Source organism: Pristiophorus japonicus, chromosome 8 (assembly GCF_044704955.1).
Source record: "Pristiophorus japonicus isolate sPriJap1 chromosome 8, sPriJap1.hap1, whole genome shotgun sequence".
Classification (NCBI taxonomy): Eukaryota; Metazoa; Chordata; class Chondrichthyes; family Pristiophoridae; genus Pristiophorus; species Pristiophorus japonicus.
In genome coordinates, this window is record NC_091984.1 from 184,752,687 (window position 1) to 184,772,141 (window position 19,455).

Here is a 19,455-nt window from a genome sequence, read left to right on the forward strand (position 1 = left end):
GAGGGGACGTTGGTTGTTTCGGGGAGGGAATGTTGGTTGTTGTTGGGGGGAGGGGACGTTGGTTGTTGGGGGAGGGGACGTTGGTTGTTGGGGGGAGGGGACGTTGGTTGTTGGGGGGAGGGGACGTTGGTTGTTGGGGGGAGGGGACGTTGGTTGTTGCGGGGAGGGGACGTTGGTTGTTGGGGGGAGGGGACGTTGGTTGTTGGGGGGAGGGGACGTTGGTTGTTTCGGGGAGGGAATGTTGGTTGTTGTTGGGGGGAGGGGACGTTGGTTGTTGGGGGAGGGGACGTTGGTTGTTGGGGGGAGGGAACGTTGGTTGTTGGGGGGAGGGGACGTTGGTTGTTGGGGGGGCGTTGTTTGTTGGGGGAGGGGACTTTGTTGTTGGGGGGATAGGACATTGGTTGTTGGGGGAGGGGACGTTGTTGTTGGGGGGAGGGGACGTTGTTGTTGGGGGGAGGGGTCGTTGGTTGTTGGGGGAGGGGACGTTGGTTGTTGGGGGGAGGGGACGTTGGTTGTTGGGGGGAGGGGACGTTGGTTGTTGGGGGGAGGGGACGTTGTTGTTGGGGGGAGGGGACGTTGTTGTTGGGGGGAGGGGTCGTTGGTTGTTGGGGGAGGGGACGTTGGTTGTTGGGGGGAGGGGACGTTGGTTGTTGGGGGGAGGGGACTTTGTTGTTGGGGGGAGGGGACGTTGTTGTTGGGGGGAGGGGTCATTGGTTGTTGGGGGAGGGGACGTTGTTGTTGGGGGGAGGGGACGTTGTTGTTGGGGGGAGGGGACGTTGTTGTTGGGGGGAGGGGACATTGGTTGTTGGGGGAGGGGACGTTGTTGTTGGGGGGAGGGGACGTTGTTGTTGGGGGGAGGGGTCGTTGGTTGTTGGGGGAGGGGACGTTGGTTGTTGGGGGGGGAGGGGACGTTGGTTGTTGGGGGGAGGGGACGTTGGTTGTTGGGGGGAGGGGACGTTGGTTGTTGGGGGGAGGGGACGTTGGTTGTTGGGGGGAGGGGACGTTGGTTGTTGGGGGGAGGGGACGTTGGTTGTTGGGGGGAGGGGACGTTGGTTGTTGGGGGAGGGGATGTTGTTGTTTGGGAGAGGGGACGTTGGTTGTTGGGGGGAGGGGACGTTGGTTGTTGGGGGGAGGAGACGTTGGTTGTTGGGGGGAGGGGACGTTGGTTGTTGGGGGGAGGGGACGTTGGTTGTTGGGGGAAGGGGATGTTGATTGCTGGGGGGAGGGGACGTTGTTGGGGGAGGGGAGGTTGTTGTTGGGGGGAGGGGACGTTGATTGTTGGGGGAGGGGACGTTGGTTGTTGGGGGAGGGGACGTTGGTTGTTGGGGGGAGGGGACGTTGGTTGTTGGGGGGAGGGGACGTTGGTTGTTTGGGGGGAGGGGACGTTGGTTGTTGGGGGGAGGGGACGTTGGTTGTTGGGGGAGGGGACGTTGGTTGTTGGGGGGAGGGGACATTGGTTGTTGGGGGAGGGGACGTTGGTTGTTGGGGGGAGGGGACGTTGATTGTTGGGGGAGGGGACGTTGGTTGTTGGGGTGAGGGGACGTTGGTTGTTGGGGTGAGGGGACGTTGGTTGTTTGGGGGGAGGGGACGTTGGTTGTTGGGGGGAGGGGACGTTGGTTGTTGGGGGAGGGGACGTTGGTTGTTGGGGGGAGGGGACATTGGTTGTTGGGGGAGGGGACGTTGGTTGTTGGGGGGAGGGGACGTTGGTTGTTGGGGGGAGGGGACGTTGGTTGTTGGGGGGAGGGGACGTTGGTTGTTGGGGGGAGGGGACGTTGGTTGTTGGGGGGAGGGGACATTGGTTGTTGGGGGGAGGGGACGTTGTTGGGGGAGGGGAGGTTGGTTGTTGGGGGGAGGGGACGTTGGTTGTTGGGGGGAGGGGACGTTGGTTGTTGGGGGGAGGGGACGTTGGTTGCTGTTGGGGGGAGGGGACGTTGGTTGCTGGGGGGAGGGGACGTTGGTTGTTGGGGGGAGGGGACGTTGGTTGTTGGGGGGAGGGGACGTTGGTTGTTGGGGGGAGGGGACGTTGGTTGCTGTTGGGGGGAGCGGACGTTGGTTGCTGTTGGGGGGAGGGGACGTTGGTTGCTGGGGGGAGGGGACGTTGGTTGTTGGGGGGAGGAGATGTTGTTGTTGGGGGAGGGGACGTCTCAAAGCACTTTACAGCCAATTAAGCACTTTTGGAGTGTAGTCACTGTTGTAATGTAGAAAATGCGGTAGCCAATTTGAACACAGCAAACACCCACAACAGCAATGTGATAATGACCTGATAATCTGTTTTTAGTGATGTTGATTGAGGAATAAATAAAGGCCAGGACACCGGGGATAACTCCCCTACTCTTCTTCAAAATAACACCATGAGATCTTTTATGTCCACCTGAGGGAGCAGACTCAGAGGGGGGCCCTCGGTTTAACATCCCATCCGAAAGATGGTAAGTACACATGTCCACGTTATTTTCTGTGTTGCCCTGGCGTTAAGGTCCCTGCCCCACTGTTCAAACAAGACAGTTTCCACAACACTGGGAGCTTTGCGATACATTACATCTCAAAAGGAATTTTGAAATCTCATGCAGTGTACTGTAAGACAGATGACATTACACTGGAAGCTCTCTGTTTAATAATTCAATCAGATGCTGCCTGGACTGTGAAGCGGGGACAGCGCTAATATAACTTCATGTCCACTAGCTCTCTTTGGTGTATTATTCCTGAGAGTTCCTGTTTTATTAAGGCCTCAATTTGAATAAAAACGAAGAGTGAGGCTGATTAACGAATCTGTTCGAGGCTTTTAAACACGCACACACAGCAACAGACTAAGAGAATTATCGATGTGCGCAAGCAGCAAAGGAATTACTGAAGGCAGGTTTCCAAAGGAAACATCTGATGAACGCAGTGCCTGAAGTATAAACAGCCGAATATCTGATAACCAACTCAATGCTCGTACTCATGTTGCCAGCCAGGATCAAACAGTCATGAGGTCATTTTCTGAACTCCCGTTGGTAGTGGGGGAACCGTGACAAGGCAGCGCGTATCGTGAAATCAACGTCTCGAAACGCTTAGCCAAGCAAGCGAGATTTCCCCTACCTCACCCCCTTGCGGGTACTTAGAAAATTACCCCACAACAACAACTTGTATTTATATAGCACCTTTAACGCAGTTAAAAAGTTCCAAGGTGCTTCATAGAAGCATTATCAGACAAAGAAACTGACACCGAGTCAAAGAAGGCAATATCAGGATAGATGATGACAAACCTGGTCAAAGCGGTAGGTTTTAAGTCGCGTTTTAAAGGAGGCGAGGGGAAAAGAGAGGTGGAGAGTGGTTGGGAGGGAATTCCAGAGTTTAGGGCCGAGGCAGCTGAAGGCATAGTGGAACGATTAAAATCGGGGCTGCTCAAGAGGGCAGAATTAGAGGAGCGCAGATACCTCGGGGGTTATGGAGCTGGAGCGGAATACAGAGATAGTGAAGGGGCGATGCCATGGAGGGATTTGAAAACAGGGATGAGAATTTTAAAATTGAAGTTTTGCTGGACCAGGAGCCAATGCTGGTCAGCCAGCACTGGGGTGATGAGTGAATGGGACTTGGGAGTTAGGATATGGGTAGCAGAGTTTTGGATGAACTGAAGTTTACCCTATGGGAGCAAAGCTGCCTGTGTTTGATCGTACAGGAGGTACAGGCTCTTTCGGGGTCTAAACAGTTGCCTGAGAATCAGTACTGTACCTCCACCTACATAAGAACAAAAGAAATAGGAGCAGGAGTAGGCCATACGGCCCCCTCAAGCCTGCTCCGCCATTCAATAAGATCATGGCTGATCTTCGACCTCAACTCCACTTCCCCACCCTTTCTCTATAATCCTTGATTCCCCTGGAGTCCAGAAATCTATCTCGGCCTTGAATATACTCAATGATTCAGCTTCTACAGCCCTTTGAGGTAGAGAATTCCAAAGACTCACAAACCTCTGAGTAAAAAAATTCCTCCTCATTTCGCTCTAAAATTATCTACCCCTTATCCTGAAACGATGCTACCTAGGTCTAGACTCTCCAGCCAGGGGAAACAACCTCTCAGCATCTACCCTGTCAATCCCCCTCAGAATTTTATATGTTTCAATGAGATCACCTTTCATTCTTCTAAACTCCAGAGAGTATAGGCCCAATTTACTCAATCTTTCCTCATAGGACGACCCTCTCATCCCAGGAATCAATCTAGTGAACTCTCGTTACACCACCTCCAAGGCATGTATATCTTTCCGCAGATAAGGAGACCAAAACTGTGCACAGTACTCCAGGTGTGGTCTCACCAAAGCACTGTATAATTGTAGTAAGACTTCCTTACTCGTATAACTCCAAACCCCTTGCAATAAAGGCCAACATACCATTTGCCTTCCTCATTGCTTGCTGTACATCTCTGTGTTTCCTGTACGAGGATACCTAAATCTCTCTGAGCACCAACATTTAATAGTTTCTCACCATGTCAAAAATATTCTGTTTTCTGAGACGTGAACTCTGTTTTTCTCTCCACGGATGTTGCGTGACTTGCTGAGTATTCGCAGCGAGTTCTGTCTTCTGAAAGGTCTTCATTTACCATCTGAGGCCTTGCAAGCGTTCAGCAGCACTCTCTGCACACTTAAAAAAAAATTCACATATTTTGCAGCAAGCCACCACTTCAATAAAATTTTAAAAAACAGTCCAAATCCTTAAATTCAAACTTGCCTGAATGATGTGTGTGTCCCGCTAAGAGGTGCAGACATCGCCACTGTCAGCCTGCTTACACACCTGGGTTAATCTGGCATGCTTAGGACCCTAGGGTCAAAGTTCGCGCTTGTGACGTAACGTCACTATTGCACGGCGATTTACATCACAACACTAGCATTTTGTTGGGGATGGTGCTGCCAGTTACCGGCAGTGCAAAGGTAGGGACCAAAACGGCAGCTGGCAAAAGAGCGGTGGCTGATGTTTTAGTGCATTTAATGGCGCTACGGAGTGGCGCTAAGACCACAAATTTTTAGCCCTAGGAGTCATAAAATAAGATGATCGCTAATAAATCCAGCGGAGAATTCAGGAGAAACTTCTTTACCAAAAGAGTGGTAAGGATGAGGAACTCGCTAGTACAAGGAGTAGTTGAGGTAAATAGAAAAAATGCATTTAAGGGGAAGCTAGATAAGCACCTGAAGGAGAAAGGAATAGACGGATGTGCTGATCGGGCAAGATGAAGAGGGGTGGAAGGAGGCTTGTGTGGAACATAAACGCTGGCATAGACCAGGTAAAGAAGAAAGACTTGCATTTATATAGCGCCTTTCATAACCACCAGACGTCACAAACCACTTTACAGCCAAAGAAGTACTTTTGGAGTGTAGTCACTGTTGTAATGTGCCCCAGTTTCTGTGCTGTAGACTCAATGTAAAACAATGTAGCAGCGATGCCCTGTGATAAAATGTTTTTTTGTGCATCTAGGTTTAGCTTGGTGACAATCCCTTTAAATCCAGTCAATATAGATACGGGCCATTACATTTGACACTGATATCTCACTGTAACATAGGAAATAGGCCATTCACCCCCTCCAGCTCATTCTGCCATTCAATTAGATCCTGGCTGATCTGTGAAATTGGCAGGAGACCGGCTGAAATTCCAGATAAACGGCAGTAAATGGCTGATGTCACAATGGGAGGCCGGGAGAATCCCTGTGGAATCCCCTGACTGAGGAGTTGAAAGTTGGTTGCAGTTAAATAAAGCAAGCCCCACATTCCGGTCGAACTTGACATGTATGTAGCGATTGTTGAGTGGTTGGGAGAGGAACCAAACTATTTTGGGACAACCCCAACTTGTGTGGTTTGCTCAGTTAAGGGACACCGTGGGGCCTGAAAGTCAGATTGTGGGGCCCGAAGGTCGGTGGCCCTACAGTGCATCTTTAAACCTTAAAACTCAAGTTGCAATTCTAATTGTGGCAATCAATAAAGCCAGGGTCGAAGATTCACCCTGTAAAATTAGTTTTAACCATCCAAGACAGGCCAATAGCTCTGTTGGCGATGGTGCAAAATTGCTTATCATCGTATTCTATTACTAATTGGTGAGAATATGACCAAAGGGCCAGAAATGAAGCCAGGACCATTGACGCCATATTTAAGCACTTTCTGGGGGGGACCCGGCAAATCTCCCCTTGGACCGTCACTTGCCCGGACTTTCCATGTGTTGGGGCACCTCAGGTGCACCCCTTGTGATGGGCACAATCCAATCCTTCGCAAAACAAGGGACCTCCCACTGTCCGCACAGAAATGGGCATCAGCAATGGATGTCCCAAGCAGGCACTTCCCAACATTAATGGTTGGGATTATCCACCCGCTCCCCCCGTTCCCCCACCCACCGTCGATTTTCAGCCCTTATGTGTATGTTATTCATTAAAGGGTTAACTTAGTCTTCAGGTTTGTAATCCTTTCATTATTTTCCTGCTAACTTAATCATTGAAAACGATGTCTATTGTTGCCGTGCTCTTAACATTCACCGGAAACTGGAGCGAGATGGAGAGAGATGCTGTGATAATTAAGATAATTAAGGCATAAGATAATTCCACTAGCCAAAGGAGATTAACAAAAAGATATTCCTGGGCACATTAACCAAACACTTGGCTAGATACCAAGGCCAGTGAAGATATTGTTGAAGGCGCAGAGAAGTGCTGCTTATCTATGAGAGTGACCTAAAGATAGGAGAGGCAAAACATCTGGAGCAGGTAGAGTAGAAAATGTAGTCCTCGAGTTCATCTCTCGCTGGTCCTTGCTGTCTCGACTCACACGAAGAAAGGGCACTAGGGTTGGAAAAAATGGTTTACTTGTTGAGATATTAAAAAGGATAGTTTTAATTCAGATAATGTCACTTTTTTATTGATATACTGCTCGGCACACAACACAGTTCCCCAGGAACAATACTATCAATCTACACGGTGAGAGGATTCTGAGCAATTAATGAGCTCAACATCATGAGGGAGAGAATTAATCAATGGAGTTGGCAAAGGAAGACACTGAAATACCTTGAGTTTAATGACTGCAGCCAATAATATGATAAATGAATAAATGAACGAACATTCATCTATATAGAGCTTTTCATGACCTCAAGGTATTTGAAAGTGCTGTAAAGCCAAGAAATACTTTTGAAGTGCAGTCACTGTTGTAATGTAGGAAACGCAGCAGCCAAAATTGTGCACAGCAAGGCCTCACAAACAGCAGTGTGATAATGACCAAATAATCTGTTTTTTGTTATGTTGATTGAGGGATAAATATTGGCCAGAACACCGGGGATAGCTCTCTTGTTCTTTAAATAGTGCCATGGGATCTTTTACATACATCTGAGAGGGCAGACAGGACCTCGGTTTAGCATCTCATCCAAAAGACGGAACCTCCGACAGTGCAACACTCCCTCCTGACTCTGAGGCGAAAGTGCTACCAACTGAGGCACGGCTGACACCATGGGCTGGGGGAGTGGTGGGGGAGGGCAGAGTTGGGGTTGCTGAGACTGATCCTGCTCATTCCCACATCCACATACATCCTTCATCAGGGGGTACCAGCTACAAATGAGGATCTGGAGCCCTGAGTGATTATCTTTTTGCGTTCTTCCCTCGGATGGACTTTAAACCGCCAGACCGTTGCCCTGGCCGAGATTGGCACACTCGGCGAGGATTAAATGGCACACGCGTGTATCCTGTGTCCATGGAACTCCCAACATGCCCAGGATGGTGTCACCCTTTGAGACTCCCCCTCAGCTAACAGTTGTAAGATTGTGGCCCTCCCACTCCACATGGCCCAGTTCCTTAAAGTGACATTTAAAGTGCTAAACATTATAATTATTGTTTTGTTCCCACTTTAAAGTTTCTTTTAAATTTTTAAACTCAACATCACATCTGTTCTGCATGGTGTAGAGCACTGGGTCCCCAATGTGGGCATAGAACTGATAATTATAAGGAGCATGGATAAGCCCTCTGATTTATTCCACTCCCCTTGGACTTCCTCCTCTCAGCAGCACCTTCGCTGACTGAAAGGACAGACTGTAGATCACTCCCCAGCACTGCCGATGGCACTGTTTTTAGATGTGTAAATGTCTCTGGGTAACCCTCTTTCTACTTTTCTCTGCCCATCCCTCATTCTCTCCCTCCCTTAGTCCCTTCCTCATTTGCTTCTTCCCTCAGTCACTCATTTGCTCCCTCCCTCATTCCATCCCTCTCTCCCTCATTCCTTCTCTAACTCCCTCCCTCATTCTCTCCCTCATTCCCTCTTTCTCATTCCCTCGCTTCCTCATTCCCTCCCTCCCTCATTCCCTCCCTCCCTCATTCTCTCTCCCCCTCTCATTCTCCCTCCCTCCCTCTCTCATTCCCTTCCTCATTCCCACCCTTCCTTATTCCCTCCCTCATTCCCACCCTCCCTCATTCTCTCCCTGTCTCCTTCTCTCCCCCTCCCTCTCTCCCTGCCTCCTTCTCTCCCTCCCTCCCTCTCTCATTCCCTCATTCCCTCCCTCACCTAGTCTCTGCTCCATACAAGTGCTGCTGTTGAGATCATGAAAAGAAAGAGAGACTTGCATTTATATCACACATTTCAGATCTCAGGATGTCCCAAAGCGTTTGCAGCCAATGAAGTACAATCACTGTAGTAATGTAGGAAACCTGGCAACCAATTGAACACAACAAGATGCCACAAACAGCACTGTGATAATCTGTGTTTTTTTTTTAGTGATGTTGGTTGAGGAATAAATATTGGCCTGGACACTGGGGATAACACCCCTGCTTTTCTTCAAAATAGTGCCATGGGATCTTTTACATCCACCAGAGAGAGCAGATGGGGCTTCAATTTAGCATCTCATCTGAAAGAAGGCATCTCCAACACTGCAGCACCCCCTCAGTACTGCACTGAAGTGTGAGCCTAGATTTTACAGATTTCTAGAGTGGGATTTGACCTCACAGCCATCTGACCTCAGAGGCGAGAGTGTTACCACTGAGCCACAACCAATGCTCAGTAACGTGTGAGGAATTAATGGCATAAAACCTGCATCTCGTCTCTGTGGAACTCCCAACATGCTGTGGCATGGTGCGACCCTTGGAGACTCCCTCTTCAATAACCAGTGTGGGATCACGGCACCATTGAGATGAAGAGCGTTCAACCGGCTTCTCCAGTGACAGAGAACGTGGCTCATTTCTTTGAACAGTCACCCAATACGTGCGGATGTTGTGGGACAGAAGCTGTAATGATCCAGTCTCCAGCCAGCAAACAACCACATTAGTGCTGCTGACGCATCTCTTCTCTGCTCACTTCTCAACCCAAAGTCGTCTGCTAAACCTGACTCATGATCAACCAGTGCGACAAGGGAATACTGAGCTCTGACCTTCCGATCCATGTGCAAAGTACTCCGAATCATCATGATAGGTAGTCCCTCGAAATCGAGGAAGACTTGCTTCCACTCCAAAAGTGAGTTCTCAGGTGACTGAACAGTCTAATACAGGAATTACAGTTTCTGTCACAGATGGGACAGACTGTCACTGAAGGAAAGGGTGGGTGGAGAGTCTGGTTTGCCGCATGCTCCTTCTGCTGCCTGCGCTTGTTTTCTGCATGCTCTCGGCGACGAGACTCGAGGTGCTCAGTGCCCTCCCGGCTGCTCTTCCTCCACTTAGGGCGGTCTTTGGCCAGGGATGTTGTACTTTATCAAGGAGGCTTTGAAGGTGTCCTTGAAACGTTTCCTCTGCCCACCAGCCGTGCAGGAGGTCAGAGTAGAGCGCTTGCTTTGGGAATCTCGTGTCGGGCATGCAGGTGTAGGATTTGGCCAACATCAGTGTGTGTATGGGCCGGAAGGATTTTTGGACTTTTAAAATGGAGACGCACATGGACTGCGTTTCAAAATGGAGCCGTCTGCCTTTTGGGTTGCCATGGGACCAGTCTCAATGCTGACGTCATGAAAGGCAGAGGTCTTTTCATTTTGAACTTTGTGTGATTTGTGAAAAAACACCTTTTGTCCATGGAGCCGGGATGTCTGGATGGACAATGAGGTTTGCAGGCCAAAGGTAACACCTCTGAACTCTTTCAATGAAGCAGTCAAGAACTCAACAACTGCTCACATACAGAAATGGCCTACCATTGTTTTCATCGAGCTGACCAATCCAAGACAGAGACGTCACCAGGAAGACCAACGAGCATCTGTGCGACCATGGTAACCAGGAATCGCCCAGCCAGTTTTGTGTATTATATGGGGTATAAAGATGCTGAACTTTGGGGAATTCAGGGGCTTACTTTTCTTCTACCATCTGGAACGGGGTTCCCCGTGTGGCTACACGTCTGTCAACTCTCCAGAAACGCCCGAAGTGAGTGTCTCGCCGTACCGCCTGAACGTAACTCTGCAGGCCTCATCGCATGCCTCTGTTAGGCACGGTTTTCAGAGCCGAACGGCCCCGGGACCACGTGAATCAACGACAAGGGCTGGTAATTATATCCATACACCTCTGGAAATCCCCACCATCGCCAGCGTGTTTGGCTGCAACTGCAAGTGTCCAAGACACAGGTTAACACATGTGTGTGTGTGAGGAGGCTTCCAAGTGTGGGTTCTGACCAAACCGGGAGAAGAGTTTAGTTTGAAGGGTTTCTATTATCAAGGCTTAGACTCTGGGAAAGGGGGCTGGTTCGGCATAACCAACAGGGTGGGTATTTAGTCTAAGGTTTTAAGCTAATGTCCACAGTCACCTACTCTTTAAGCCGTAAGCGAGAGGAGTAGGGGTTGTCGTTTTGTGAGTTTAATAAAAGGAATCGATCTTTGATCAACCTGAACCATTTCGTTTTGTCTGAGTCAATTATAATCTGTCCATAGTAACTCCTTGTGTCCGAACTTGGGGGTTGTGGGGCTTGTGGTTCGCGGTAAAATTCAGAAGACCCACTGGGTGCCATCTACTCATGGCCGGGTTACACAGTAATCCCGCTGGGGACATTGTGCATCGGGCATAGGAGAAGACCTATCTGACCTTGGTGTCTCTCTCTTTCTGTGTGGGATTACCCACTAATCGACGGGCTAGGCAGGAACTATTGACAAAGGGAAACAACCTGAACTGGGGAGTTTTAAAGCATGGGTCGACTCAAGGGCGAGTCATAGAGACACGGTGCACACAAAACACCCTACACGGACAATGTGGCCCGCCCAACGGAGCTGGTTGAGTGTGGTCAGTGCTTCGATGCTGGGGATGTTGGCCTGATCGACGACACTGACGTTGGTGCGTCTGTCCTCCCAGGAGATTTGCAGGATCTTGCGGAGACATATCCCGAACTGACAGTGCACAAAGCTCCCAGCAAGGTTCATTTAGCCTTTCCAGGGGATACAATTCCTACAGCTGTGAGAGTCACAAGACTCCAGAAGCACTAAATCATTCAGGCACCAGTGTGTGCAGCCACTGTCTGCCCCATCCCACATCAGGCACTATTTCCCCTGCTGGAAATTACAAGCGGACGGCCTTCCAGTGTCGGGCAAAGGTGCACCTTTCACTGAAGAGAGTGTCGGTAACATTATGGAACGGCTCTGCGACAGGAAAGGTTGCTTTCACCTTCAGATACCATCGAGGGACAGAGAGAAATGTATTTCTATTGCCGGGCTAATAAGGTGCTGTGGCCTCTTGAGTTTCAGGAGGTGTTTTGTTCATGTGATTGCACATATCACAGACCCACAACCGCAGTCGTGTTCAAACAGCTCAGTTGTATCACTCATATATTTTCTCCCTTTCTCTATTGAAACCATTGACTCCTTGCTTGGGTACAATGTTGTGGGTGCCAGCCACCAAAACCAAGTGGCCAGTGTTCATGTGGAAGGCTAGTGAGGGCCAGCAGACTATTCGATTCTGGGGGGGGCATCACAGGCGTAGGCGACAAAGCCAATTGGCTACCTCGGCACAGACCAGGGGGTCAGACCGGGGACCTTTGTGGTCTGTGTGACTCAGCTTCTCAGTGGAGAAATTCACTGAGCCATGTGGGGGGAGCCTGTCATTTATACAAGAAAGGGGTGGTGTGGAAACCTGTACCTCCCCCACCACTGTATCCTGAGCACACATCATGACAGCAAAGTGTTAAAGAGGCATTGTCTTCGTAAAGAAAGGCTTGCATTTATATAGCACCTTTCACGTCAGGACGTCCAAAAGCGCTTTACAGCCAATAAACTACTTTTAAAGTAAAAACAGAAATGCTGCAAATACTCAGCAGGTCAGGCAGCATCGGAGGAGAGAAACAGAGTTAACGTTTCAGGTCGGTGACCTTTCATCAGAACTCAGGTCAATGACCTGAAACATTGGCCCCGAAATTCACGGTCCCGGGAAGACCGTAACTGCCCATTTGCAGTGGCTATTCCTCAAAATCGAATGGTCGCTGCAAACGGGCTCAACTGGCCGCCCCAACATAGATTCGGCCTGGGAGGTCTTGCAGTGTTGTGGGCCACGGCCGACTCTCGTGGCAGTGTGGGGCTTGAGGCAGTAGGTAAAAGTGCGCACCGATGCCACTCCACCCCCGGACCCATTTTCAGCTTGAAGAAGCCGACCCTTCAGTTGATGGTGCCCCCGCCAGCTGTTAGGGCTGGTGCAGAGTGGCAGAGATCTCGGAGCCATGGGAGCGGAGAGAGGCAAGAAGGTAAGATCCAAACCTGAGGGTGTTCAGCACAGAATCCGCACTCAAGAGGAGAGGGAGAGAGGGAGAGGGAAAGAGAGAGGGTGAGGGGGAGAGAGGGAGAGGGAAAGAGAGAGGGTGAGGGAGAGAGAGGGAGGGAGAGGGAAAGAGAGGGTGAGGGAAAGAAAAAGGGTGAGAGAGGGAGGGGGAGAGAGAGAGAGAGGGAAAAGAGAAGAGGAAGGAGAGAGAGGTAGAAGTGAGGAAAGGGAATGAGAAGCAGAATGAGAACATTTGATTGGGAGGGAGAGGAATAGGAATAGAGAAAGAGAAAAGGGGAAAAAAAAACGAGAGAGAGAGAGAGAGAAATAGAGATCCCAAGATTCACAGAGAGAAAACGGAAATCTCAATCCAGAGGCTCAGACTGGAAACGTCGCACCAGCTCAGCATTCCGAGCGGTAACAAATGGGAATCTGTTCAACCTCCGCCACCTCCAGACTAGATCCAAGACCGTCCCATCCTCTGTCATCGAACTACAGTATGTAGACGACGCTTGCGTCTGCGCACACTCAGAGGCCAAACTCCAAGCCATTGTCACCACCTTCACCAAGGTGTACGAAAACATAGGCCTTACACTAAACATCCGTAAGACAAAGATCCTCTACTAACCTGACCCTGCCACACAGCACTGCACCCCGGTTATCAAAATCAACGGTGAGGCCTTAGACAATGTGGACTATTTTCCATACCTCGGGAGCCTACTGTCACCAAGAGCAGACATTGATGTCGACATCCAACACCACCTCCAGTGCGCCAGCGCAGCCTTCGGTCGCCTGAGGAAGAGAGTTTTTGAAGACCATGACCTAAAATCTGGCACCAAGCTTATGGTCTACAGAGCAGTAGTGATACCCGCCCTCCTATATGGTTCAAAGACATGAACTGTTTCCAGCAGACACCTCAAAACACTGGAGAAGTACCACCAGCGCTGCCTCCACAAGATCCTGCAAATCCATTAAGAGGACAGACACACCAACGTCAGTGTTCTCGATCAGACCAACATCCCCAGCATCAAAGCACTGACCATGCGCGATCAGCTCCACTGGGCGGGCCACATCGTCCGCATGCCCGACATGAGACTCCCAAAGCAAGCGCTCTACTCAGAACTCCTACACGGAAAGCGAGCCCCAGATGGGCAGAGGAAACGTTTCAAGGACACCTTCAAAGCCTCCTTGATAAAGTACAACATCCCCACCGACACCTGGGAGTCTCTGGCCAAAGACCGCCCAAAGTGGAGGAAGAGCATCCAGGAGGATGCTGAGCACCTCGAGTCTCGTCGTGTAGAGCAACCAGAAATCAGGCTCCCCAACCACCCTTTCCTTCAGCCACTCTCTGTCCTATCTGTGACGGAGATTGTAGGTCCCACATTGAACTGTTCAGCAACCTGAGAACTCACTTTTAGAGTGGAAGCAAGTCATCCTCGACTTCAAGGGACTGCCTATGATGATCTTACATGTATCTAACCTGCGCTTTTGCCTCCGTGTCTCCTCTGTGGCTGCCTCATGGGTCTGGGAAGACTGCTGTGTTCCCTGTGTGGAAGCTGTAGATGTCCTTCTAGGACGCCTTTGAGCAGCTTTGGGCCTGGAAGGGCCGATTGGAGACTCGTCAACACCCTCCTGGGATGGCTTGGCTCGGGCGAGGCTATGCGTGGAGGTACTGGCGGAGTGACGGGTCTGGGGCCAGGAATGCTGCGAGCCAGAGGGAATGCATCATCCGTATCCTGGCCCGAGGTTCCTGAGTAACTCACCAGGGGCGGCACAATATCACCACCAGCAATCTGAGGGAGCTCAGGTCGGTGCTGTGGTACCACACCGGAAGGTCTCCCGTGGCCTGTGGTGGACCCAGCCGCGAAAGCATCACTGAGGTCTCGGGGGGCATCCAGCTGAGACTGCATGCGAGCAACCACAGTCTGAAAGCCACCAGATATGACAGCACTTAGATGCTCTGTCAACTCTTGCAGAGCCGTGGCCACCTTCTTCAAAGCAGCATCGATACGCTCGTTCCTTCGCGCCTGCGCTGCAATAGCAGCTGCCACATCACCCTAAGGGTGAAATTTCCGGGAGAATAATGCCCCAATTAAGACTGCAACCTTTTAGGTTTGAAGGGCTAATAAGACTGGAACACTGTTTTGTGGTCAAAAAGCTGAATTTGGATCCAATGGCCGCCGCTAATCGGGGAAAAAAGGTCTTAACACCACCAGCTTTCTGGCTGCACTGAATTTTGGCCCCGTTTTTCCCTCTCCATAGATAATGTCTGACCTGCTGAGTATTTCCAGCATTTTATATTTTTATTTCAGATTTCCAGCATCCGCAATATTTTGCTTAAGTCCTTTTGAAGTGTTGAAATGTAGGATACTCAGCAGTTAATTTGTACACAGCAAGATCCCACAAACAACAATGTAATAATGACCAGATAATCTGTGTTTTAGTGATGTTGGTTGAGGGATAAATATTGGCCACGACACTGGGGATAACTCCCCTGCTCTTCTTCAAAATAGTGCCATGGGATCTGTCACGTCCACCTGAGAGAGAAGACGGGACCTCGGTTTAACATCTCATCCAAACGACGACACCTCTGACAGTGCAGCACTCCCTTAGCACTATGCTCGAGTGTCAGCCTAGATTTTATGCTCAAGTCTCTGGATTGTGACTTCAACCCACCACCTTTTGACTCTGAGGCAAGAGAGCTACCCACTGAGTCACAGCTGACACCTTATGGTAAAGGTGGAGATAAAAATTGATTCTGGAAATGCAAATTAAAGATAGAAAATGCTGCAACTGCCCTTCTTGTTTGGCGTTTGAATGAGACTAGATCCACTGATTTGTCCAACCCAATCTTGTATGGGAACAGCAGGATAAATGTGTTCATGCAATGGGTGAGAGACGAGTCGTGCAGCTCTTGTTGTGATGCTTCTGCAAAGAAATGAGAAAAAAAAAATTGCCTAACACCTTTTCATGAAAACGTTCCACCTTTCAATGACCACAGACCATCTGGTAGTTCACCTCATTAGCAAAGAGATGGAATGCATGACTTGTGATGGATGCAGGTACGGGCATTTAGACCCAGATTTAATCAGGCAAGTGAAAGGTTTCAGCAGCTCTGTGACCAACACCAGCCTGACTGGCACTGAGGAGTGAGAAACAGAACCGGACCAGTCACGTAAACGCCGTGGCCACAACAGCAGATCAGAGTCCGGATAGTCCGCAGCGAGTGGCTCACCTCCTGACTCCCTAAACCCCTTCCACCCCCCACAGAGCACAAGTCAGGAATGTGGTGGAATACTCTCCACTTGCCTGGATGCCAACTTCACTAATCAGAAAGGAGGAGGTGGGCTCGGAGAAACACTTCCATGTAGATACTGTTCTGCTGCCCAGAGGGTGAGAGAGATGGCACCCAGCACCACTTCCCTCCACAACGGCTCTGGGCACTGATCCCGGTGGAATCCTTCTCTACCAGCCAGCAGATGGTCTCTCCTCTGGTGGATAAATGCACCACTTGTTATGGTACTGTGCCATGCAGACCAGGAAAGATCAAGGCTTTGAGGCCTGGTCTGCACTGGATTAGCCAGTCCCAACAGGGGCAGTAGGGGTATCCGGAATCGGGTAATGCTGAAGAGTGTGGTGATGTCAGAATCAGGCTTGGCTGAGTTTCCCTTTAGGGCCCACCCCCTCACCAGTCACGTTGAATGCCAACATTCACTGCCAGAGGTTATCCAACAACATGCCAGCTAGATTTTGCATCTTTACTTCAGGAGAAGAGTAAGGAGTGAAAAGGAGTGAAAAGTTTGGTTCCCATTTTTAAGACAATAATCCAACCATATTCCATGATTCCTTACCTTAACTGTTAATGTGTTATTTTGTCAGAAGCTTTCTTCAAATCAACTCAACAGCAGGCCCACCAGGAACATAGGAAGGGGAGTAGGCCAGTCAGCCCCTCGAGCCTGCTCCATCATTCTATTAGATTGGTACCTCAGCTCCATTCACCCTTCTTTGCTCCAGATACCCTTACCTAACAAAAATCAATGCGGATTCTTTGAAGCAAAACTTTGGGTTGTTCTCAGTGATCTATGTGTTAACTGGATGTGTGGTTCAGTTTGTCCTGCACTTACAATGAGTGTGCAATGAAGCAACAACACTTGCAGGTTCCAGGACTGGATCCTACAGATGTGCCGGAGAGATATATATTTAGGAACAGCATTGCTCAGGTTGATGAAGCAAAATATATGTAGATGTGACATTAGGCTGATGACATCGCCATATGACAGTGTAATTGGCCTCCATTTTGAAGATTGGGTGCAAAGGTCTTTTCCCTCCAGTTTTCCTACCTGGAAGTGCTGACTCCATGGTATGGTTCCATGGACACCCATGGGTCTCCGATGGCCCCTTCCAAGTTACCTTTCTTCACGTGTCAGCCTAGACAGTGAGTGGAGGCTCAATCCCTGGGAGCATCTTAGCTTAAACTGTATAAAACACTGGTTAGGTCGTAGCTGGAGTACTGTGTACAGTTCTGGTCACCACATTACAGGAAAGATGTGATTGCACTGCAAAGGGTTAAGAGGAGATTTACAAGAATGTTGCCTGGACTGGAGAATTTTGGCTATGAGGAAAGATTGGAGATGCTGGGTCTGTTTTCTTTGAAAGAGGATGCTGAGGGGAGACCTCATAAAATTATGAGGGGCCTGGATAGGAAGGACCTGTTTCCCTTGGCAGAGGGGTCAACAACCAGGGGACATAGAGTTAAGGTAATTGGGGGGAGGTTTAGAGGAGATATAATGGGAAATGTCTTCATCCAGAGGGTGATGGGAGTCTGGAACTCACTGCCTGAAAGGGTGGTAGAGGCAGATCCCTCACCACATTTAAAAAGTGCTTGGATGTGCACTTAAAGTGCTGTAACCTACAGGGCTACGGACCAAAAGCTGGAAAGTGGGATTAGGCTGGATAGCTCTTGGTCGGCCGACGTGGACACAATGGGCCAAAATGGCCTCCTTCCAAGGTGTAAATTTCTATGACTCTATGGTTCCTACCATCACCTGATGCTCACATACATGCACTTTCCGTAATCAGTCACTGGATAAAAATAAGGAGGAGGAGCCCTGGCTGCCTTCTGCCTAAGGGCAGTGGTAAGGGCAAATTGTGATGCCCCCCACCCCCCCCCGTCCTGGCTGAGATCCGCTAACTTGGCACGGTACTCAGTAGACACGCTCGCTTTAAACAATCTGCCAATTCAGCAACTGTGACTGTCTACACAGCAAGTCTTCATCAATTTGATACGGTAGTTACTCTGAGGAAGGATAATTACTGCTGGAACAACACTGCAGTGGCAGCATCAGTCTATGGTTAAGGTAGTCAAATTCCTCAATGGCTTCACCCCTCCCTATCTCTAACCTCCTCTGGCCACCATTGGCAGCCGGACCTTCAACCGCCTGGGTCCTAACCTCTGGAATTCCCTCCCTAAACCTCTCCGCCTCTTTACCGCTCTCTTCTCCTTTAAGTCACCCCTTAAAATCTCTCTCTTTGGCCAAGCCCCGTCCTAATAGCTCCTTCTTTGGATCGGGGTCAAATTTTGTCTGATAATGCTCCTGTGAAGTGGCTTGGAAGGTTTTACTACATTAAAGGCACTATATAAATGCAGGTTGATGGCGAATATAGAGTTGGGTTGAGTTTCTGTGGAGGTTGTCCCTGGAGAAATAGGCCGGGTTCATGTTCCGTAACCTCAGAGAACGACTAGCCCCCGTGACAGTGGCCTTCTTGACGAGGGCCGACAGGAAAACATCCATTGCACTTTTGTCCCAACCAGCGAGCTTTCCAGGCAAGTAGGGAGTGTCAGCATTCCCTCCACCTCACCTCACCAGTTAGCCCCAGGTGTGCGAGTACTGGCAGGTGAGCCCACCTTCAGATTACCTGAGCGATGCCCGGGCACAATGTTGGACGTCCTGGAGAGATGCACGTTAGACAATTTGGGGAGTTAAGGGTTAACAGTTGAACTTCTTTGTATCATGCAGCAACAGGCTTTCCAGTGTAAACATGGCGAATTTGAATTGCCGTGAGATGAAGACGCAACTCGCCTCCTGCTATGTAAAGTGCTTGTGTAAGGGATTACATGAGAATAATGGCGTCAGCCATTAGTGATTAAAGGTTTACTTTCGGGTAATCGACATAGCTAGGGTAATAAACATGGGTAGAAGATCAGCTATAGTATGGAAAGATAATGGTTGACAAAGCTTATTTTTCAAAGCTGTTAATAACAGTTAGATCAGGATGTCTTGTTTAGGGGAAGTAGCATTGTGATAAACGACTACACGTTTACATGGATTACCTGCCTTCAAAGGATTTGGGAATAGATACGCCATGTCTTCTTATCTGTGACATTTCCTTTGATGTGGCCAAAATATGATGTATAAAGGAGTGTGGTTTTCAGCATTTCGTTGGAAGGCTGGTAAAATAGCGAAACTGAAAAGCCACTCTCTGTATGCAGTGAGGCTGATCACCTGTGCCGTGTATCAATAAAGTCTGTTCCATACACTATGCTACAACATGCCTCATGCTTACCCGAAACGTGTTGCTGCAAACCAGAGGAGGAAGCAGGTTGAATGATAACATACAACTTCCACTCCGCCATAGCTACAGTGGTGGAGCGGGCCCACAGGTTATTGGGCCCACGGCGCATTAGACCCCGAGACACATACAAAGTTACCAAATGATCCAGGAGATAGGGAGAGAAATGTTTACTGAAACCATCACCTCTATTGATCGGCTGATGGTTGGGATGAGTATTTGTTACCGTCAGCTGTAGCTCAGTGGGTAGCACATTTGGCTTTG

The 19,455-nt window shown here is 49.5% G+C and overlaps 1 long non-coding RNA gene across 2 annotated transcripts in view; it reads right to left on the minus strand.

Annotated features, from left to right (window-relative positions):
- Window positions 1-19,455, minus strand: part of LOC139268875 (uncharacterized) — a 77,064-nt gene that overhangs the window by 39,076 nt on the left and 18,533 nt on the right. For both annotated transcript variants that reach the window (XR_011594129.1, XR_011594130.1), the window contains exon 3: window positions 4,455-4,610. This is a non-coding gene — a long non-coding RNA (uncharacterized lncRNA). The remainder of the gene's footprint in view (window positions 1-4,454; window positions 4,611-19,455) is intronic.